Below are 25,100 nucleotides of genomic sequence, written 5' to 3'. Positions count from 1 at the left end.
CCAGCAGCCAACCAACTCCCAAATATATTAGTGAGCCCCACCCAGATCAGCTGAGCCCTGTAAACTTTTGAGCTAACCAAATGCTTCTTGTTGTAAACCACTGAGGTTGTGTGGTTGTTGATGTAGAATCATTGTGGCAATAGATGACTAATATGCTACACTGCCCCTGTAGTTAGACTCCCCAGGTTTGAATCTCAGCTCCAAGACTAGCTGAGTGACCCTGGAAAGTTACTCAACATTTCTGTGCTTCAGTTTCCTCATCTGGAAATGAGGAATGTGGATGTATAATGTGGATTATAGTAGTACCTATTTCATAGGGCATTTACAAACATGTAAAAGCTTTTTTATGATATATGAATTATATAAAATGTACTGCACAAATCTTTAGTATACATCTTGGTGGATTTTTACATACACTTATACACATGTGTATATACTCATATAACCACTACCAAGATCAAAATATTTCCAGATCTTCAAAATGTCCCCTTGTTCCTGCCTGATCGGTAACTCCTCAAAAGTAAGCACTATTCTGACTTTCATCATCATGTACTTGTTTGGTCTGGCTTTGAAATTCATACAAACAGAATACAATACGTATTCTGTTGGGCTTACCTTATTTCACTTGTGTGACCATGTGGGAGACCATCTATACAGTTAAGTATAGCAGTGATTTGTTCCTTTTCATTACCATGTAATATTTCATGGTATGAATATACCATAATTATTATCTATTCTGTTTGTGTTGATGGACATTTGAGTTTATTCCAGTTTGGAGCTTTTATAAATAAAATATTACAAACATTCTTGTACATGTCTTTTAGTGGATATAAGATCTCATTTATATTTTACTTATATACCCAGGAACAGAAGTATTGGATCATAGGTTATACTAACGTTTAGCTTTATGAACACTGCCAAGACAGTTTTGTAAAGTGTTCTGCCAATTTACAATCCCACTAGTAACGTATGAGTGTTACAATTAATTGATATTCTTGGCAGCATTAAGAGATAAAAAGTCACCTCATAGACTGAAAGAAGATTTTATAACAACTATCAAAGAACTTTCTGAAGAAAGAGCTACAAATCAACTGACCAATCAAAAACTTCTACAAAAGCAATATAGACAATACAGTTAAAAATGGGCAAATGACCCGATCAGCTCTTCAGAAAAGAAGATGTTCAAATAAATTATTCTACTATAAAGACACATGCACATGTATGTTTATTGCAGCACTGTTCACAATAGCAAATACTTGGAACCAACCCAAATGCCCATCAAAGATAGACTGGATAAAGAAAATGTGGCACATATTCACCATGGAATACTATGCAGCCACAGAAAAGGATGAGTTCATGTCTTTTGCAGGGGCATTGATGAAGCTGGAAACCATCATTCTCAGCAAGGTAACACAAGAACAGAAAACCGAACACCGCATATTCTCGTTTGTAAGTGGTGTTGAACAATGAGAACACATGGACACAGGAAGAGGAATATCATACACTGGGGACTGTTGGGGGGTGGGGGATAGGGGAGGGACAGCATTAGGAGAAATGCCTAATGTAGATGACAGGTTGATGGAGTGCAGCAAACTACCATGGCACGTGTGTACCTATGTAACAAACCTGCACGTTCTGCACATGTTCCCCAGAACTTAAAATATAATAGAAAAATAAGATGTTCAAATGACATATAACATGAATTCCTCAACATTAGTTATCAGAAAGATGCAAATTAAACCATAATGAAACAACATTACTATCAAGAATGCTAAAATTAAAAGGATTGACAATGCCAGGTGTTTTCTTTTGTTTTTAACAGATGGCATGCAACGCTACACATCATTCAGCAACCTGTTGTTCGTTTAACAAATGGACTTAGAAATCTGAACATGTTGCTGCAAATACAACTAACTCATCCCTTTTAACTTCTCTTTAGAATTCCATAGTATAAAAATGCCACAGTTCATTTCATCACTTCCATTGCAATGAAAATTTAGGTTGTTTCCATTTTTTTACTGTTATGAACAATGAACAGTAATGAATAATCATATATGCCTCCTTGTGCACATGTGCAAATGTTTCTCCAGAGTAGACAACAGGGGGTAAAGTTTGTGTGTCACAGAAATGTGCATTTTTAGCTTTAATCATTACTAGAAAAATCACCTTTTTATCAGCTGTATTAATTGGCTGTCTAACCAATAGTGTATGAGAGTACGCTGAACCTCCTTAAAAAATTGGATGTCATCCCATTTTTAATTGATGTTTAAAATTGAATATTATCTTAATTTTGCTTCCTGTGATTACTAGTGCGCTTAAACATCTTTTCATGACTTTATTGGTCATTTGTATAGCTACTTCTACAAACTGTCTCTTCATATCTTTGTTCTTTTTCTGTTAATTAATTCTGCTTACTAGCATAAATTTTCAATGCAAATTTTCAATCTTTGATGTGTTTTGTGGATATTGTCTTTCTACTAAGTGTTTTCTAACTTTTATATTGAACTTTATTTTGACAAGGGTTTAGAATTGTGACTGAATAAAACTAAGTATTTTCCCTTAGGTCTTTTGCTTTCATTTCCCATTTATGAAGAACTTTCCTACTAAATAATGAATGTATTTTTATAATATAGTTTTAGCATTTATCTTTTTAATATACCTGGAATTTCTAGCATAAGATATGTCTGACTTTTCCTCCAAGTAGAGAGCCAGTTTATTGAATAATTAATCCTTTCACCTCTGACCTGAACAACAGAGTCATAATTTACCAAACTTTTATGATAGAGAATATATATTTCTAACTTCTGTTCTGCTTCATTAACTCACTTATATATTCCTGCACCAACACATTGTTTTAATTAATGTAACTTTATTTTATTTTCTAGCAAGTGCTATTACAAAGCTCCTGCTTTGTAATTCCTTTCCAAAATTGCCTTGCTCCTCTAGCACATTTGCTTTCATAAAAGTTTTAGAATTATTCTGTTAAATTTGGCTTTAAAAACCATACTTATATTTTGATTGCAGTTAGGATTGCATTGAATTTGTAGATTATTTGCAGTAGAACTGACATTTTAAAATACTGAGTATTTCTATCCATGAACATGGTTAATCTTCCTACTTATTTCTGTCTTTTATATCCTTCAGTAAAGTTTTATAGTTTTCTACACAAAAGTCTTATGGAACTTCTTTACATTATTTAAATTCTTGAATGGGATCTTTTTCTCCTATTAAATTTTCTTTTCTGTTTCTTTTTACTATTATTATTTTTAAAGATAAGGGTCTCACTTCATCACCCAGGCTGGAGTACAGGCGTGATCACAGCTCACTGCAGCCTCAAACTCCTGAGCTCAAGAGATCTTCACACCTCAGGCTCCCAGCTAGCTGGGACTACAGGCATACACCTCCATGCCTGGATAATTTCTATTCTGTTTTCTAATGGGATGTTACTGGTGTATAGGTAAGGAATTTTTGTTTGTTTGTTTCTTTGTTTTTACATCTTTTTTGTTTTCTTTTTTTGTACTTCTTATATGAAGGTTCAATACATAGTATTTTCTAACAAATATATTAGTGTGCTTTTGATATTTTTCTATTACCCATACTGGTGGAAAAGATTGAAGGTAACACACCAACTACCAGTATCCTACAAGTTACCTGTGAAGAATTCATGAAAATATTTTTTTTTAAGTTTTCATAACAATTTAGTATGGAATGAGTGTCTATTAAACCTGTTCAGGAAATATGTTTCCAAAAATACATCATTATTATGTAGCTATTATCATTCATAAAATGATCTGATACCATTTTCTACTCACCACACCACCACAGACCCTCTAAGCTTCTAAAACAAGTCCTCACTATCATTCTTTCCTACTCTTCTCCTAGGCAGTTTTTCCCCAACATCTGATCTTGTTGCACGTCCCTTATATTCATCAGTCCTTCTCTTCTTCTTTCATAGATTAGTGGTCCCATTAACATGGTAAGAAACTGTTCATTTGCTTAGACAGTCAAAACACTTTCCCTTCCTAACCTTCATGTCTAAATGCTGGCTGCACTTAGTACAATTCTAAAATGGGGACGGGGGAAACAACCAGAGATATACATAAATTTAAAGATCCTTTTCTCTTGACTTCCTCTGGTTTCATCTTCAGAGTAATAAAACTACCATAAAAACTAGTATTTATTGAGCACTTACTAAGTGTCAGGCTCCGTGTAAGGCACTTTGTATTTAACACATTTAAGAACCCCAACAACCTTGTAAAGTAAGGAGTATTATATTGTTATCCTCACTGGGTAGAAAGGACACATAAGTCCCTAGAAGGAAAATAACTTTTCAAATTGCATAGCCAGTAAGTTCAGCTAAGTTAGTCACATCTGAACCAGCCCCTGTTCCTAAACTCTACTCTAACTCGGTAATGGGAAGAAAATATGAAGCAAAATAAACACTATTCTATCTGACACTTATATATTTGTGTTTATGACATTAAAACTCAAAAGATTTTACACATTTCACTGCTCAACACAGTAATCATTGTTGTAGCCATGAAGTACACTCATATTTTGAATTCACTGTAGGATAGAAAATATCATCTCTTAGTGACATGGGAGCACACATCTGTAGTAGTACCAAAATACTACTGGTTCCCAAAAATGCTCTTGGTCACATACATGCAGAGAAAGAAGGGCATAGATGGGACTATGATATTTTACTCAACCACCGTTTGTGGGATTCTATCAACTTCAGGCTGTGTGATCTTCAGCATGTCACTTCATTTCTCTCTGTATATCTCAGCTGCCTCAGTGGTTAAACAGTGATAATAATAGCATTTACCTACTATGGTTTCTGAAAATATCAAATGAGTACCTATATAGTGATCAGAAAAGCAGCTGGCACATTTTAAGTGCCATATGAGAGTTCCCACCATCCTTAGATCCTTCATAATTCAGGGTAACAAAGCTTAAATCTACTTTTATTCCAACATCTCAAACTGAATTTTCAATTTGGGGAGTGGTATGGAGCTCCAATTTTGCAGGGAGTGGAGTCTTCAAAAACTTTTAGAAGCTTTATTTTCAGAACTACCCACTTTTCAAAGACAGGGTGATGTATGGTTATGATTCACTGAAAAGAGTATTTGCTTGGCTTAATTTCTCTCTCCTCCTGCTAAAAGTCACTCACTACTCAAGATCTACTTAGGAATTTTTTAGGAAAATAAACACTTCTTAAAGGCTTTTCCTTTGAAGTAGACCGTGGTGTTTTGACTAAGTACAAATCTTCATCAGTATATCCATGTTTCTAAGGCTGGCCTCCTAAGGCTGAAGGGGCTTTGCTGCCATATCTTAAGTTTCTCTACAACTGACTAACTGAGAGCTGGGCTAACCTGTCCTAGCCTCTCTTACTTCAGTCAAATAAACGCATTGCTGGTTCTCACCTGTGCAGTCTAGACCAGCCCTGCTGCCCTGCTGCCCTGCTGTAGCAGACTCCTGCCAAACTTTTGCTGAAGAAAACCTCAGAAACAGGAACAGGAAGCCTATTCAGGGATCAAGTTTCCTTGATATAGATCTGTCCTCTGCACTGCCTGCATGATCCCTCATCCACCTTTTATTCTCCCACTCCTTGTGGCCTTATCTTGACTCTGACTCATTGACTTTGGGTGCCCTTGAACTGACTTTCTCTAATGGCAATAGATTTCTTGTTTTCCAGGGCTCAGTCGGCTTTGTGACTAACCCCAGCCTGCCCCAACTGCCTGCTACCTTAGCTTGCTTTTGGCTTTGGACAGTTTTCCTTGGCTCCAAACCCTAAGTAGTAATATCAGTCACCTGTACCCTAGGGCTGACATATCCCAACCTTTTCCCTTTATGTCCCTGTGAAATGTCCTGGCATCCTAGTTGAAGGAAGCTCACTAAATAAAAAGGCTCTGAAAGATTTTTTTTACACTACCAGGATGTGAACGATATGATATGGCATTACAAAGCCAGAGAAAACACATTCAGAGGGCCCTGTGTATTCCTCTTAGGGGTAATCTTGCTGTATTGGAGCTTCTAAAACCAAAGCAAGCAATTTTCAAATATTATTTTGAAGAAAAGAACTCAGATAGTCTGTGTCCATTAGTAGATCTTTTCATCTAGTTTCAGTACCTCTCTATATAGGATGAAAGAACTACAAACCACATGTAATCCAGAGATTTGCATTCATGTTATTTTTATACTATCGGCTGTGTGACTTTGGGCAAGTCCTGTAATTCTTCCAAACCTCACTTTTCACACATATAACAATGGGTTTAAAGAAAACCACTAAACTACAGTTTTTTGAGATTATGGGATGTGCCTTATTTTTATGAGACTCTTCTCCAAAATGCGGCCTAGAGAAAATGCTCCAATTATTGATTTCATCAAGCTGATAAAAGAATCAAATAAATTGAAGTAGGCATAATTACTTTGAAAATTATAAAGCACCATATAAATATTTTTGTTATTATGAATGCATTGCATGCCAAAAAAATTCATAGAATTCAGAACATATTATTTCCTCAAAAATCCTTGGTGCAATTCCTTATCCTTCAGATCACAAATTAGATGTTACCTGAAACATTTATTTTTTTCCTGTGCCTTCAGGCTTGTCTTGTCCCCATTCTTGTATCTTTTTGTCTGAGCTCCACACTAGACTGTAAACTCCTTGAGAACAGAGCCATGTGGCCTATGTCTGGGTCATTGTACATATTGATACTATATGCAGTAATTAGTATATGCCGGTCTTCATCTTAAATGCTTTACATATATATATATAAACTCACGTAATCCTCACAAAATCTGTAACATAGAAATTACTCTTACACCCATTTTATAAATATGGAAATTGAGGCATGGAGAAGTTAAGTGACTTTCTCAAGTGCACATAGCCAGTGAGTGACAGAACTGGGATTTGGACCCAGATAGACTAATTCCAGGGTCCATGCTGTTAACTACTGTATTAGAGTGCTTTGGTTGGGTGGATAGGTAGGTGGATGGGTAAGATGTTTCATGTATCATTTGTCCTTTGTTATCTCTACTTGCAGACCAGACAATAATGTGAAAAAGCAAAGCTGAGGTTTCATACCCCACCGTAAATAAGCTACCCAAAGGATTCTGGTGAATTTGGAAACTACAGCTTTAAAGCCAAAATAACTCCTACCAACACATTCACTTCTTCACCCTGTCTACTTACGCAATCTCCACTTTCCTCCCTCTCCCTCCTCCCCCAGCTCTCCCAACAAATATACTGACTATGCACTAGATACACTATCAGTCTGGTCAAGTTGTTTTGCTATATACTTCTCCCGCTATGTATCTCATTCCTTCCTATGGTTTCAAGTGTCCTCCAAAAAAATTATCTTTCACACTTTTTCCAGTTTAAAACTCTATATCAAACTGCACACTAGACATTTTTACTTGGCTATTTTACAGGACAGGCCTCATATTCAATGGATATTCAATTTAACATATCCAAGTCAGAATAAATGAGGTTTCCCCTTCAAATGTGTTTCTTCTAAGGGTAAGCAGCACCAAGCACCGTAACTAGGTACTCTAAACAAAAACCTGGAAAATCAAGTTGATCATTCCATCTTTGCATCTTATACCTACTCAATAATTCATGAAACCCAACAATTCTCTTAACAGTTTAACTCCTCTCCCACTTCAGCACAAAATCTCTTCTCTGGACAATTCTAAGAGCTTTCTAACAAATACCCCATTTTCATTCTTGTATTTCTCTAGTCTACTCTAACACAGCAGATTCAAAAAGAAAATCATCCCCCAGCTTAAATTCTTTCAAAACCTTCCAAATGCTTTGTAGAGAAAAACAAAATCTTTACTGTGGCTTACAAGACATTGGGTGGTTCTTCCGCAACTTTATCTCACATCTTTCATTCCCTGGCTTACTAACCTTCAGAACTTAGGGATTTTTATGAATTCCTTGAATCTGCCAAGTTCTTTCTTGTTTCTTCTAGGCTTTTGCACATGCTGTTCCTTCTGTTTGGAACTCTCTCTTCCTTATTTATACTATCTAGTCAATACCACATTCATCTTTTGGGCCTCAGCTAAATGTCAATCCAATGGAGAAGTTATTCATGTTCACTCACACCCACAGACTACATTAGGTTCCCACATTATACATTTTGATGGCACAATGAACTTTTCCTTTACTACACTTTGTTGCACGATGCATTTTCCTTTGATGCCCTCATCAAAGTTAATTATATGCATGATTATTTGTTTTAGTCTATCCTTTTTTCATATACTATAAGTTCCACGAAATCAAAGACCAGTTTACAGTGCCTAGCACACATCCTTAAATGAATGGATGAATGAACCAATGCTATCCTGGTAGTTTGGAGAGAAATAATAAAAATAGACATTTGAGGTACACTTTTTTATCTTATTATCATAACAACTCTATGAGATGGTATTATCACCTTTGACAGGTGAAGAAGCCAGTATTCATAGAAATGAGATAACTTGCCCAGATTGCATAAGACAAGGCTGGTATACAGTCGAAATCTGTGTGTTCAATAGTTCAATTCCACTGAGCAATGCACTACCTCCCAAATTATTCTAAAATTTATTCTTCCAGCCACAGGAATAATTGTGATCACTTCAATTTTTAAAGAACAAGTAACTGCCTATGAAGTAATATTTCTCCAGATGCTTTGTTCTTTATAAATGCTAAATAATATTAGTATCACTTTGACATTTCCAGGGAATTCTTCAGGATAAGCAAAACCAGTTACCACCACTTTCCATTTAAAGTAAAGCCCACTAAAATCATTAGGGAAAGTCCTGATAAATTAAGAAGTATTTCACATTCATTGAAATGAAAACACACAGAGAAAGAAACTGAGTATATTAAAGCAAATTAGATAGAAAAAGGTAGTTGGTGAGATAAAGACATGAACTAAGAAAATGGAAGAGATACTAGAAGAAAGAGAAGACAGGTAAGTACAAGGACACATGGAAACAAAGAAAGAAAAACAGACTTCTCAAGTCCTTGGCAGAGTCTAGAGGAGCACGTGCCAAGAAAGATGCTATTTCTGCTTCAAACCAAAATACTAGTGTTTCTGAGTATCTGAGAGTTTAGTAGTTAATAGCCAGAGCATCTGATGACCAGAAGGTTTGCTCATACCAAGGTTTTAGAATTGATTGGTCAGTCAAAATTTAAATAACATTTTCTATTTGCATCTAATGTCTTTGTTTACAATATGGGTGAAAGTGAAAGAAAATTAGAGAACAGGATTTTCTCCTCTTTGCTAGGCCAAAGTGTATGTGTCCCCACCTTCAATGCCCTATTCCCCACCTCTGATACCAGACTGGGATTTGTCCTGATCCCCTAACTGAGTTCTTCCACAGACCAGCTGTCGTCAGACCATTTTTTTTTAAAGCTAAATGTGTTTTGTTATCTATAGAGTGGAGATAGACATTCTGAGCTGGTCTTTCTCAGTGCTATTTGGCTCATAGAATCTCAGAAGCAGGAAGGAGTTGAAAGGAGAATGTCTAGTGTCACCTCAAACTGGACATGCGACTCTCCACTGCATTATCCCACCCAGCCACCACCCCTAATTAGTTCTTTCACCCGTCCCTCAATTCCAACACTTTGTTAAATTTTAGTTTTTTATAACTATTTACACTGTAAAATAGTTTTTTTTAGGATTATCTTATATTCATATAAATGGAAAGATTTTGAGGTCTCTAAAAATTATGGTGATACAGTTCCTATTTTATGCATTTTGCACAAGAAACTATTGGCAAAATATTCTTTTAGAAAATCTAAATGTCCAATGTTGTTTTGGTGTTCAGAGGAAAAATTTAAAAGTAAGTTCTAAAGGTGCATCCTTGGGGACATTATCCCTTTATAGCAGTAGTTTCCAAGGTGTGGTCCCTGGGCCAGCTACAACAGCAGCAGAACTTGGATATGTAATAGAAATACAAAATCTCTCCAGGCTCCAGGTAACTGGGGGGAAAAAAAGAAATTCAAAATCTCTGTCCCACCCAAGATGTACTGAATCAGAATCCCTGAGGTTGAAGGACCAGCAATCTGCTTTGTTATAAGCCCTGCCCCTTGAAGTTTGAGAACCACTGCTTTATGCTATGAAGTAGAAAGCTTGGATGCAGGTCTGTTGAGGGAAGTAAGAAGAATAGAGCGAGTGTGTGTTTTCATTATAAAAAATGGGAATAATATTGGATTGAACTATGTGATGCCAATAATCAACCATTTCTGCCCTACATAAAATGTAATATACAATTCAACATAAAAATGTATATTTTAGGTTGATAATCAGTGCGACAAGAACTCGTGAACTTGTGAAATTTCAATAAATGTTCCCTAATGCTCTGAAACAAACCTGAGCCGGGCCTCTGATCTCAGAAATGAGTTCTAAAGTAGTTACAGATATGCCTTCTATTGCCCAGTAGAGATCTTTGGCAGGCAGCCTCCGGCACACATTCCTTGTAAGAAAATAAGTACTATAGTTGTCATTCTCCGATCATTAAGACAATCAAGTTAATACAACATCTACATGTTTGCCTACACATACCTCTGGGCCAAAATAGCAACTGACTTTATTCCCAACCTCTTCTTCTTTCAGGCATATGTCTCCCTCTTCCAAAATGTTCTTTCTTCCCAGCTACTTACCTGCAATTACATTCTTATAAAATAACTGACTTCTAAGAAGAGATAGAACTTAACACGGGGCTCACCAATAATTCTGAAGCAAGGCATGAAAACTGAAGCTCTTGGCTGGAATCAATGCAAATGAAGAGTAGGTCCCATGTTTCTCTTGTCATGCTGGGTTTGTCAGTAAATACGACGCAGTAGGCTATGTTACTGGATATGGCCTGGAAAGAAAAACAACACATCTTCTGCTCAGTCTATGATAACCAGATGAGTAATGTTGAAGCAGATGAATAAGTTACATGCAACTTACAATATTTGAGATCTTCCAAAGAAAAAGATGGAGCTCATGTTGGGGAAGAAGAAGGAAGAAAGGAGAGGAATGGAAAAGGGAGGAGAATGCTTTTCTTGGGTGTACATGCCTTCTTCTAAAATTATAGTGACAGTGTTTGAAAGATCAGAATTCTGTCATATATACCTTTAAACAACGTCCCCCACCAGTATACCCATCACAGCAAAAGGAATCAATAAGTAGTCAATACTCATAAATGAAAGCAGAGACAGAAAAAAGTAAGGGATTTACAGATTTCCATTAAACAAGTGTTTGACACCATATTAAGGATTGGTTAGTGAAGACTCTTTAGCCATTGGGATTTTAAAATAATAATGTCCTGACTTTTTGTTGACTCTCACTGACTTGTTTGGAGAAATTGATTCATCCCTCTCAGTTCATTTCCCAAGCAACAGACAGATGGATAGTCACTTGCCAGATCAAAGTCAAGGTTACAGTATACTTGAAGAGTTTGTGGTTATGTACTTTCTTCTTAATGACAATATCAATCCTACCTCCTTGTCCAAACCATGTGACCTCAATCAGCCACCAGAAAGTTGAGGGCATTGCCACTTTGCAACCAAACTAAGGTGTGGTATAAGCTCTACAACTTATCAAGAGCCTGGAGATCTTGAGATAATTAGAAATAGGTAAAGGCAAGTCATGTTCTGGGACTTCAAACAGCGTAAAGAAAAGCAATGGCGTTCAGGGCCATTTACTCACTGAACACTGGGCGCACTGCGCCTTGGCCCTATGAACTTTTCCAGGGCCTGTGAAGATGCCTGAGAGCTGGAACTCAATCATTTCCAAATACAAAAAGAAAATAGTGACAATAATAATAACTAAAAATAACTTCATCTCCAATGAAGCGGACACTTGACCTTTCCTATCATTTCATCTTCTACACTATCAATTGTTATCTTTCTAAAACACAGATGTAATATGTACAATGTCTTATGTAAAATGCTCCACCGGGCGCGGTGGCTCACGCCTATAATCCCAGCACTTTGGGAGGCCCCGAGGCGGGTGGATCACAAGGTCAAGAGATCGAGACCATCCTGGTCAACAAGGTGAAACCCCATCTCTACTAAAAAATACAAAAATTAGCTGGGCATGGCAGCGCGGGCCTGTAATCCCAGCTACTCAGGAAGCTGAGGCAGGAGAATTGCCTGAACCCAGGAGGCAGAGGTTGCGGTGAGCTGAGATCGTGCCATTGCCCTCCAGCCTGGGTAACAAGAGCGAAACTCCGTCTCAAAAAAAAAAAAAAAATGCTCCAGTGGTTCCACATTACTTACAGGATGAGGATTCCAGGTTTCAGGAGGGCATAAAAGGTCAGGTCTTACTTTTTAACTATATCACACCCAGTACTCTACTTACTCCACCTTCTCACCCTTCTCAAAGCACACTGTCCTGTGTCTGTGCCTTTGAACATGGTGCTTATTCCAGGAAAGCTCTTGACCTCTTGGTTCCACCAGTGAAAATCCTTTATCTTTCAAATCCCAGCTTCAGTGTTACCTCTGTTGTAAAATCTTTACTCGAAGGCCTTAATTACTTTTCTGTGTTCCATAGCATTGTGTATTCACTCTTAAAAATAATTCTTATATATGAATTTTTCTTTTGTTTTTTAGATGGACTCTTGCTCTGTCACCCAGGCTGGAGGCCAGTGGCCTGATCTCGGCTCACTGCAACCTCCACCTCCCAGGTTCCAGCGATTCTTCTACCTTAGCCTCCAGAGTAGCTGGGACTACAGGCATGCACCACCACGCCCAGCTAATTTTTTTTTTTTTTTTTTTGAGACAGAGTCTCGCTCTCTCGCCAGGTGCCAGGCTGGAGTGCAGTGGCACAATCTCGGCTCACTGCAACCTCTGCCTCTGGGTTCAAGTAATTCTCCTGCCTCAACCTCCCAGGTAGCTGGGACTACAGGCACACGCCACCGTGCCCAGCTCATTTCTTTTGTATTTTTAGTAGAGACAGGGTTTCACCATGTTGGCCAGGCTGGTCTTGAACTCTAGACCTCGTTATCTGCCCATCTTAGCCTCCTAAAGTGCTGGGATTACAGGCGTGAGCCACCGAGTCTAGCCATGAATTCTTATATATGAATGATACTTCATAAATAATAATGAAATATTATTTCATAACTAGCAATTTCCATAATACTACCCCATGAAACCTATGAGTTCCTTTCGTGTACAAACCATTACTTTGTCCATCTCTGTATCTCATCAGTCAGTGTCTGGCACATCAAATATAGTCAGTAAATATGTATAAGTTAATGAATAAATGAATTAGAATTTGTATTTTTGAGCTTGCATAAATGTTACCATTTGCTCGACACTTTGACTGATCTAAACCCAAAGAATGACTTTACTTATGTAGGTGATATTTATGGTGGCATCTCAAAGAATATTAGAGCTGGCAAGCAATTTAGATAATACTTAATTCAGCCCTGCCAATTTTTAGATAAGAAGGTAAAGTTCAAAGAAGAAATAATGTATTGATCTAGCAACTCCACATATATATATCACATTTGTTCGTGACGTTAAATGTACACCTTAGATGTTGTTTATTCTTCAGTTAAGAAAATGTGCTTCATGGCATGGTGACTATAGTTAGCAATAGTGTACTGTAATTTCAAAATTACTAAGACCATAAATTTCATATTTTCTCACAACAAAATCATAAGTATTTGAGGTGATGGTTATGATAATGAGCTTAATTACTTCACATAGTATTTATAGATCACAACACCATATTGTACTCCATAAATATATACAATTATAAATTGTTAATTTACAAAAAATAAATAACATGCATATTTAATATATACTTACTATTAAAGTGAAAAAAAGAAAAGTGCTTCTAAGGGATTGTTTTATTTCTTCTGCTCTGTTGTAGTGAGCTGGGCATCAAACACTGGCTTTGTCATTTCAAAGCCTATGTTCTTTCCAGTACATGCTTCACCTGTTTTTCCTCCTCATTTATTATGGGGAAATAATAAAGACCTCCATTACTAATACCACATTTAATTTTCGAATCCATTCTGATCTCACTTCTAATCTATTAAAAAAGAAACTATCTAATCCTCTTCTTATGGGTAAGGATTTGAATAAATGTATGATATCTGCAAAGAAAAGGAATATAGGGATAGATCACAGGAGACAGGAGACAGGCATCTACCATCTCTTAAAGTAGAGAGGCTTTGATAGACAGGCATCTGGTAGACATGAGATCAATTTCTAACTCCCATCCTGATGAAGTTTCTAAAAGTCGATGAGTAAGTGCACTTTACAAGACTATGATGAATACCAATCGCAATTATTTTTATAGGTATCTAGCACCTATTGAGGTGGTGCCATAAACTCTACTTTCCTCATTCCTTCTTGAAGTACTAGAATACATATCCCACCAGCAGGTTTACTAGGTGAGCATAAAATTTATCATATCTTACAGACCCAGTAAAGTGGATGAAAACATACTTTCCCATTATATGTATTTTCAGAGTGATCCTTTTATGTAGGATTGCATTTTTAAAAAGTGAATTCAGAACTATGCTTTCTCAAAGAAGTTTAAACTATAATGTGGATGATTTATAGTAGAAGAGAGATGAAGTAAACTGTCCTTGTTGTATCATTAGAGAAAAGACAGAAGAACCAGATCTCAACAGGCTTAGGGCATCAAAAAATCATAGTCATTTGTAAAAAGAAGTGATACATAAATATATAGATGATGCATGGATGGGTGGATGGATGATGGATGGACGGATGGACTTAGCACCAGACAACCTAAACTATAACTGAATTATTCTCACCAAGAAAATTCAGCTTCCAGCTTAAACTTGCCCAAAAAGTAAGCCATTGAAGATGTGTAGTAGCCCTTCCACATACAGTGAAAGGATTCACAGAAAAGAGAAGTGATCAATAACTTAGAAATGACCAGCACCAATAACATGCCCAATCTACACTCTCTCTAAAGACAGCCAGTTCCTTTATAACAGAGCAATTGTAGAATTTAATAATCCTGGCTAGCAATGGAGATGCTACAAAAGTACCAGATTTCCTAGAGCTTATGTATTAGATTTTTAAGATAAATGCCTTACCTTTATCACAAAAAATGTGAACAGTTTTCATTGTAGCCACCTTTCATGCAGTTAGCTTGCATGAGGTGAACATTTTCAAAGCAGTAGACTAAAAGCGTGACTAGCATCCCTCAGCTCCTTTCCTGTTATCCAAAAGGAGAAGAGATGAGCACTCACAAAACCACAATTTAGTAACTGAAGAAGGTTTCTTGCAGACAGGACAGCGTGGCATGGCTATTCAAACAGAAAGTTAAATGGAGAACTAAACCTCCGCGTACTTCGCATTCCAGTACTGATGCAAGGGGCTGGCTTAGCATATAACAAAGGTTGCACTTCATTTTTCTATTTCCTGTTTTCTTTCCACCTTTTCCTTTGCACATTTTCTCTTTTCATTTTTCTGTTTCATTGCTTCATCTTTTTCTCCTTCCTTTTTCTTTCCTTTTTTTTTTAAAAATCTTCACCAGCCATTTTCCTTTACTTCTGTGTTAATTTCTGCCTTTGGAAGGGCATTCCTATCTGCATGCAATGCCACAGATTCATAAAATTATAAATGTGCCAAATAATGAAAGAAAAAAATGGGTAAGTCCTGGTTCCACAAATGTCAAGAAGTGAACTTTTCTCTGGGAAGAAAGGCACTCAAATCTTCCACAAATTACCACCACCTGTGACAACCTCCAAGCAATGAAAACAATATCTTGTTACAACAGTAGTTAGCTTCTCAAATAATTTCCAAGTGCATTATGAGGAGACATATTGGGTTAAGTTTTTTCCTCTCAAAATAATGAGTGATTAGCAATTATTGTTCTCCATTAACTGAGTAGAAATTTACTTGCCTGAAGATGCTCAATCAAAAAAGTACAACCACAAATGAAAGATGTGTTGAAGGTGATCTCATTGTTGAAATTGCAATAAAGTACCACTTAGGGGCCTTCCAAGTATGATAATGTGTCACTACTTCAAGTAACTTACACAATAATAAAAGTAGGGAAGGCAATGCAAACCCCACTTAAACAGAAACATAAAGTACATATTAGTCCATTGACACATGGAGCTACATTCCAGATCTCCAGATGTCTTGATATAGTCTCTTTCTATTGCACCAAAGTAATACCTTCATGCAATATTTTCTAAGTACTTGAGAAAAATGAAAGACTAAAAGCAAAGAAAATGTGAACCAGAAGTGCAAACAGAAATCAAAGCTTTTCGGTTCAGTAGACCTAAAGAATTTGACTGTAGGACATAGTGACCATTTACCCCAGTCAGGAGGAAAACTGTTGGGCTGAAACAAATGAAGGAGATTATGAAATCCTCTGATAATATGGATGACATTTCACCCTATCCAAAGATTAACTCAGTGAATGGTGTAACTAAAAGAATATGACTTAAAGATGTGCCTTACAAATACTGAAACTCCATGTTTTTCAAAGAGATTAATCATAATAGCATGAGGGTAAGGCATGATTCTGACTAACAGAAAGATGCTAATTTGGGAGATTCTCTTGATTAGATTAGCCATTCCATGCAAAACATCACAGTGGCAATCATTGTGATGTACAAAAGGCATCTCTGAAATGTACAATGAAGAAAGGTGTTAAAAGAAAATTTGTTTACCCAGAGATGAGTGAATAATACAGTTTAGTCCTTGTGTAAGAGGCTCAGTCAGAGCAAATGATGCGGTGTCTTTGAGGGATTCTGGAAAGTTGAACCAAGGATGAGAATCCGAGATTTTGCTGCTGTTTCATTCAATTTCTGTCACCTCAATGGCTACTCATCCTCTTTTCTACCCCCTACAGTCATGAACAATCTGGATCTCATGTCACAAGAGGAAACAGAGTCATCACTTCGACGACTACACCAAATAAAATCTGTTCTGGTAATAATGTGAGGTAAATGAGACATGCAATGGGAGGAAGTGAATAGATTCCCATGACATATAAAAATTAGTAGGCATCACTTAAATAGAATTTATTATTCTATCAGCAAAGTTAGGTGGTTCTTAATGTGTATCAACAGAGATGGGAGTGAGGGCAGACAAAGGCCAAGGAAGAGGAAGATTACAACATGAAAAAGAAAATATCTAATAAGAATGAAAATATTAATAGTATATTATATTAAAATTCAAAGGAGCAAATAGTTTAGTTGTATTATCTTTGAGAAGAATATGAAGGATACTTGAGCAAACAGAAAGATATGAAGGATGTTAAAAATGTATATTGTTGTACATGGGACTACAAGCAGTTTCCAAATTGAAACTGGATAATGTTCCCAAAGTAATTTGAAAGACACTTATTTGGAGTTCAGAATATATGTTCCCATAGAAACATTGTTGAAAATGTTAATTAGATTCCGAGGTTACCTGTGAATTCTATTTAAACCACATATGTAGCTCAAATACTATTAATTTGTGTTTCAAATTAGTAGAAAATAAAACTATTTTATTGGAAGAAGAATTAGCTATTGGAAGATGAGACAATTGAAGAAATGATTTTATGGAATGCTAATAAGGAGCATCTAGGAAATATCAAGGGGGTTAGATCTCTAGATGCACGTGCACATCTTTCTTCTCTAGCTGTACACTCTCTCTTAGTGATTCAATTCAGTGTGTAGCTTTAAATATCACCTGTTTGCTGAAATTTCTCAAATTTGTAACTCCAGCTCAGACTTCTTTACTGGACACCAGTGGAGCATACCCATTGCCTTCTTGCCTAATTGATATCTCAAACTGAACATGTCCCAAACTGAATTTCTGCTCTTTCTACCCCAACCCACCCACCCAAGCTGGTCTTCCCATGTTTTACCCCACCTCAGTTAATGGCAACTCTCTCCTTCCATTTCTGACTCCTCTTTCCCCCCACACTGTAAATCCAATTCTTCAGTGTATCCTGTCAGTTCTACCTTTAACATACATCCAGAATCCTACTAACATTTTTCATTTTGTCTCCTCCTTCCACCCTGGTCCAAGGCACTATCATCTCTTGACTATACTACTGCAACTTTCTTCTAACTGTTCTCCATGCCTTACTCTTGCCCTCAAAAATCAATCCTCAAGATAGTGGCCAGAGAAATCCTCTTGAATCACAGGTTAGGTCATTTCTAACCTTCACTCAAAATGCTACAATAGGTTCATCTCACTAAGAATCAAGCCAAAATGCTTACACTGCCCTGCAAGGCCCTAATGCTCCGTGTCCATCCCCAACCCCTCCGAGCTCACCTCCTACTACTTTTCCCCTGGCTCATGCACCAGCCCGATTGGCCTCTTCACTCTTTTTTGAGTGTTCCAGTCATGCTGCTTTCTCCAGGTCTTTGATTCTGCTGCTCCCATTGCCTACAATGCTTGTCTCTGGGTCCTGACACATGTTTACTCCAGTCAGGTTCACTGGAGTCTCACCTTCATTGGGTCTTTACTGAAATATCCCCTCCCTAGGCCTTCAATAGCCATCATACCTTTCTTAAGAATCCCAACTTTCACTGTAACCCTTTGCATGCTTCATCTCTCCTTTATTTTTCTTCTCTCATTATCACCTTCTAACAGACTAAATGTTACTTATTTGCTTTCTGTCTGTCTTCTCCATTCTAGAATGTGAGCTTCCTGAGGGCAGTGGCATTTGTCCCAGCACCTAGAACAAGGTCAGGCATATAATAGGCACTCAAACATTTGTTAAATAAATTGAATGAATAAATGAATTGAATGCCTCAATGAGTAAATAAATGACCTTCTTTTTTTAATTTCAGGAGTGTTCTGTTGGCATGGCTTGTATTTACCCTTATCATCCATCACAGTGCTATGTTTTTCAGATGGCAAAAAGAAAACAAAAGGGCAATAACATCATATTTCAACTCTCTATCTCAGTCTTTCCACTCTCCAATTAATTTGCCACCCAGTAGTCACAATAATTTTTCTAACACTCAGACCTGCTGAAACCATATCTATGAAATTTCATGACTTTGAAGATAAAGTTTATCCTTTTTAACCTGGTTTTCAAAACCACTCATGGTCTACCTTTTTCATATCTTTCCAGCTTATGTCTCTGATAGGGTAGAAAATGAGGCAATAAAGAGGTTTGGAATTGGAGATGCCTCCTATAGGGTAAATGGCAGTGGATGCTGGATCAGGATAGTTTGGTGGCTGCTGTGAATATTTAGCAAGTTGGTCACCTGCCATTCAATCCTAAATCCTTGTTCATTACTCAGAGTCCCTATACTTTCCAAGCTTAAAGTCAGTGAGTTAATCTATTCTTTCTTTTCTTGAATTAAATGTTATACAAAAATCCTAGTATTAAAAAATATATTTTAAGTGGAGCTGTTCTATTTAACATAATAGTGGTTAGAGACGGTAGAAATCAAGCCCTGATCATTCATTTTCCATATGCTCTAGCATGGTCCCTGAGGCCCCTTTTAATGAACCCTGCTAGTGAGGCTCCAAGCCCTAAGAATATCGAGCAGAATGTCAAGTATACACAGAAACATAAGAAGAAAGTCTTTCAAAACAACCATATCTATTGGTTATTTATAAAAATTACCCAGGTAACTGAAGTGCACTTTGTTTTTCTCTTCCCTGCTGTTTAGTGTGTAACAAATGGAAACATCTTTAAATGGCAGGAAACAACAAGACAAGAAATATGTCAGCATCTGTATTGCGCAGGAGATGGAACATTATGCAGGATTGTGCAGAATGATTGGCTCTCAAGGGAGTAATTAGCATTTGGCGCACTTCTTACTGGCGCTACCTCGGCTTCCCTGCCAGAGGATTCTGAGAAAAGGTTTGTTGTTTCAGTTTCAAAATTGCATTTTAGATAGACTCTTTGAATAGAGTGCATGTAGGGACAAATGGCACGAATGTTTAGCAAGCGGTGTTTGTATTCACATTCTGTCTCTGAGCCTCAAGTTCATGACAAGCTTATTTTTTAGAAGTCTAATAAAAAATTGATATTAAGAAATTTAAAGAAGTGTTTTCAGCAGCCAGGAAACATAGTTTTCATTTTCAGATAGGAAGATGATAGAGCTTCAAAGGAGGTTGTGGGGGGTTTCTTTGTCATGCCGTTTGTGGATGGGCAAGTTTATTTTTAAATTGTGAAATAAGATCCTATCCAATTTTAAAGACCAAATTTGTGCCAAACAAAATCAACCTGAAATATTGGTCCACTTTAGAAAAGAGCTATGGCCAATGCAAATGTAATGATGTCTCTGCTTTGTAATGAAGTACATATACAAGTTGATGAATAACTCTATATTTTTTAATACTCTCACAGTGCCCTTTCTTTCCTTCACTTTCATGCAACATAAGTCAGCTCCTCAGAGGACAAGGGGAGTCAAAGAAGCCTATTAGAACCAACTGGTTAGGCATTCCAGTCCACAGCCTATCATGACTTTGGAAGAGCCAAGAGAAAGAAGCAGAATTATTTGGGGGATACTATTGTGTTTAGTTTATTTCAAGACTGAACTAATTGCAATAGTAGCTTTGAAAGCCTTTCAATGAATCTGAAACTACTAAGGATAAATGGCTATTTGTTAACTGTACCACACACATTCTTTCTCTCTCTCCCCCATAGACATATATGTATACAGATACAATGTGTGCGTGCCAGCACACACACACACATGCATGTCATATGCATAACATAGGCACATCACATATAAACATATCACACACATTCACACTAACACCAATAAGAAACCCCCAAACACATACATGCTATATGAAAACACACATACATATACATAAAACACACAAAACATACCCCACACACATGCACATTCCACAGGCATACACATACTACTACAAACCAATACATACACTGCGTGCCATATATATACATATACACATCGTGCACATACCATATACACAACACACGTTCACATACAACATAAACACATAATGCAAACACATACCACACACCAAACACCACGTAAATTTATCACAGACTCATATACACATCACTCCAAATGCAAATATACACATATATATCACAAATATACAGACATATGCATATGAAACACATATAGACATATCCCCACACTATATACAAATTCACCACGTGTACACATAATACATACAAATTCACTACATACACGTATGAACCACATACAAACATGCCCCCATGCACACATGCCCAACACACAGCACACAAACTCCAAATGCAAATACACATACACACATATCACAAACATGCACACAATGTGTACAAACACACATATGCAGTCACCATATATCTGTATGTCTCCTATACAAATACACAAATGCCGCACACATATATACACACTCCAAAACACACATATGCACAAACACAATACACATATACACACCCCTAAACCTACACATGTCACATCAAACATAACACGCATATCACATCACATGCAAATTCATCTTCATTTTCTAACAGAGATTCTGAGAGAACCTAGGAGAGAAAACCTACAGAAGAGAATTGAGACTTTGGGGTACAGTGTGAAAGCTGGATTCAGCTTGAATTTCAGCAATCCAAGTTCAGGAACCACGTTAATTGGCTGCCTACAGATCATCACTTGCTTTTACCTATGCATGTTGTCGTTCAGAAATTGGATATTTTGGCATTTCTATTATCAAAAATGCCAGTAACTACTAGGCTCACACTTTTTGCTTCAACAGCTCATATGTTGACATAATTCACCAGAAGAGAAAGTTTGGAAAGGGGTTTGGTCTTTAAAAGATACTTTTATTTTTTCTATAAAAACTGGACCTTACATTTTTTTTTTATTAAATACTGTTAACTTCCAAAACATTGCTCAATTTTCAATAAATTAATTTATTCTTAAGAAATCCATATTATTCCTCTGACTTTCATAGACATGCCTCAAGACCTCAGTACATGAAAACAATTACTGCAGGTGCCTGGCTCTTGGTGCTGTTCAGCTTTAATATAGCAGCACGAAAACTTATGCCTTCCACCTGTGATGACTGATCCCAGAACCCGCAGACAATGAGTCTAAGCTGAATACAAACAATAACACTCCAAGTAAAGAGACCTTGTTCAATTCAACAGTGGCTCTTAATGAAACACTAATCTCTTCCCATTGATCACAGAAGAGTTATTTGAATTTTTATATCTGTGTGAAAAGTATGGTCATCCCTTTGACATTCTGCATTTGGGTGCCAAAGGAAAATGCTTGCCCGAAATATATGCTATAGGGAGGTAGTGTAGAGTGGGATTCAGGGAGAAGGTTCTGGAACCAGCCTGCCAGAGAGAAGCCAAGTCCAGCTCTCTCGTTGAGTTGCTTACTAGCTAGGTATCCTCAAGCAAGTCACTTAAACCACCAACAGCCACTGTTTTTTACTAGTTAGCTTGAAGTATGGCTAGTATCTAGCTCATAGGATTGTAGTGAGAATTAAGTTAGACAAAATGCTTAGAACAGTGGCTGGCAAAAATTAAGCCCTCAGTAAGTTGTAGGTGCAATTAATAGGAAAGATTATAAGAAGATTTGGTGTTTCTCTTGTCAGCATGAAATTTGAAGTGTTCACATTTATTAGGCATCTTCTCAAGGCTGGGCTTTGGCCATCAACAATCCTGTAATATTAGACATGATTATCTCTATTTTTTAAAAAAGGAAATTGATGATTAAAGAAGTTACAGTAACCTTCCCAATATCACACAGTGAGTGGCAAACTTGAAATGTGAACCAAGGGTGGAATAACCCCAAAATCCTCTTTCTTTCTAACCCATGACTTCATTATAAATGTTCCAAAGACCTTTCCTAGTTACTCTATAAAACTGTAGTCCTACCTCCTAAAGGTCAAGCTAATAATGGACTTAGTCTAGTGTGGAAACATGCTATATCAGAATAATATGGGAAAGGGATCCAAAACCATCTTGATTATGGAATGTAAGGTTCTTTATGGGGGAGAGAGTATCTTACAGATAGTTTAGGGTTTTTATATTTACCCCATGTAAATACATCTTCCAAGATTATTGTGAAATGTGGAAGCAACTCAACAAAAAAGGAAGGCTTTTCTTCTGGTGGCATGTACAGAGAGAAAGACAAAGAAAAATGCACACTGTGAAAGAAAGAAAAAAGAACAGAGAGAGAGGAGGAGAGAGAGAGAGAATTCATTTCATTCCAAAAGAATTGCAGAGGAATTACAAGACCCTATATATCAATATGGTATATCCAAGGATGTTGAGAAGGAAAGTGATGGCTTTAGGAAGCTGGGTGTGGAAAAGGCCAGCTAGCCTGATAGCGCAGTATCAAAAGTCCCTTCTTTATCCAATATTATTTATCCAGCCCAGAATTTAAAAGCCTCAAAACTCAGGCCTCGTAGGAGAACTAAGAAGCCACCCTAGATGTCCTAGAAGAAAAATAGATAAAAGTGCTGTCATAGGTCATGATGGGACCTCATCTCCTTCTCCTCTGTCTAGTATAAAGGGTCCCACTTCTTCCATGGCTACAGAAGTGCAAGTCTGGTAAAAGTCTCAGGGATGGAGCACAGGGAAAGGTTAGACAAGAAGATGGTTAGAAAGTCCAGAAAGTGAGCTGGGATAACCAGGCCATATCTCCCAGGATTCACTACCTTAATCAGTGAAATTCTGGGATTAGAGTACCTTCCCTCGCTCTGCAGATTATCTGAACTTTAATGTTTTTACAGCTTAGAAGATGACTTCATTTCAATTACAAAGTAACCAGTGTTTTTTATATGTCTATCTCCCATATTCTCAAGTACATAAGGTGAGGATCATGGTGATAGTTCCATGTTTATGCATTTGGAAGAGAACCACAGCTTTTTCAGGAGTCAAAAAAGAATACCATAGAAGAAGCACTATTTACAAATAATTAAAATGCACGCCTGCATGAGCGCGCATGCACACACACACACACACACACACACACAGAATAGATGCAGAGAACAGACTCAGCACTCTTAGGAGCATGTCAACGGAGGCATGTCAACACTCAATGAACAAGACGGCCAAAAGCCAGGAAGGTGAACTCACCTTTGGAACTGATAAGAGTCATTGTTTAGCTTTCCATTGTTCTTTGTTTTGATCTAAGGCTGCCTCTCCTATCACTTTCCCCTTGTCACAGTCTCTCACTGTCAGCACTAAAACTGAAGAAAATTTTTCATTCCATCCAAGAGAAATATACTCCCCTCCTTTTGTCTTTTTCAGGAAATTGGTAGCTCATGTTCCACTAACTGGAGTGTTTGGCCTTATCTCATTCCTATAAGCTAAGTGGGAATTTCAATGCCATAACTTGGAATTATTCTGTCCAATTCACCCTAAATGGATTCTGTTCTCATTGCAACATTTATCTCTAGACCTCACTAAAGATAATATTCAGGCTTACGTACAGGCACACAATTGTCCTCTCTTCGGCAATGAGGCCTTTAGAAATGTAATGAAATGTGACAGGCTTTTGAATTGGGCTCTAGAAACTGTTCTTTTATGACCAAATGGATTTCTTGCCATTTTAGAAGCCAGTCTCTACATTGCTTTAAAATTTAAAGAAGGACCTGGGAAATTCTGGGATTTCTAAATAGACAATACTTGCTCATTGTTCCAGAACCATCTTACAGGCATTCATTACTTTTTCTGATATTTATTTGAAACTTGAGAATTAAAAATAACATCTAGTCATCAGATGGAAGCCTCAATGTACTCTTTCATCATCTAAGTATCAAGGATGATACAAACCAAAAATGCAGGCTAAGGTCATGGCTTTTTACAGTGTACAATGGAGTTTCAAGAGAAAATTTATAGCACTAAAAACTGGGTGACATTCTTCCAGAAGGCACTAGTCTGCCCAACTTATTTTTTCATGACTGGCATCTGTTTTGATTAGATGGAACACGTGCTATGTTAATGGTTAAGTAGTTTACCATCTAGTTCAATTCCTTATTTCAAAAGTAGGCCAAGCCTTAAAGAGGTTCAGTGATTTTTCCCAGAGTCACATAGATATTAGACAGCCAAGACTAGGTCGGGTCATTTGAACCTTTTCACTAACATATAATTATCCAATTATGTGCAACCATGACCTACGTTCTATTAAGACTCCACTATTATGATCGCTAAAAAAGGGCCTTACAAATCAGT

The 25,100-nt window shown here is 37.1% G+C and overlaps 1 long non-coding RNA gene across 4 annotated transcripts in view; it reads right to left on the bottom strand.

The window, feature by feature from the left end:
- Window positions 1-25,100, bottom strand: part of LOC105728795 (uncharacterized) — a 528,968-nt gene that overhangs the window by 478,193 nt on the left and 25,675 nt on the right. For 2 of the 4 annotated variants that reach the window (XR_010342958.1, XR_001110134.2), the window contains exons 1-2: window positions 15,064-15,213; window positions 10,723-10,860 (exon numbers count right to left, since the gene is read on the bottom strand). This is a non-coding gene — a long non-coding RNA (uncharacterized LOC105728795). Of the gene's footprint in view, window positions 1-10,722; window positions 10,861-15,063; window positions 15,214-25,100 lie in introns of those variants that run through there. The other 2 variants (XR_010342957.1, XR_010342956.1) reach the window with 1 other exon arrangement.

The sequence above is a fragment of the Aotus nancymaae genome, unplaced genomic scaffold (assembly GCF_030222135.1).
Source record: "Aotus nancymaae isolate 86718 unplaced genomic scaffold, 86718_ANA_hifiasm-v0.15.2.pri h1tg000016l, whole genome shotgun sequence".
In the NCBI taxonomy this organism is placed as follows: domain Eukaryota; kingdom Metazoa; phylum Chordata; class Mammalia; order Primates; family Aotidae; genus Aotus; species Aotus nancymaae.
The sequence above is the reverse complement of the archived record's forward strand: the minus strand, read 5'-3'. Positions and strand labels throughout refer to the sequence as shown.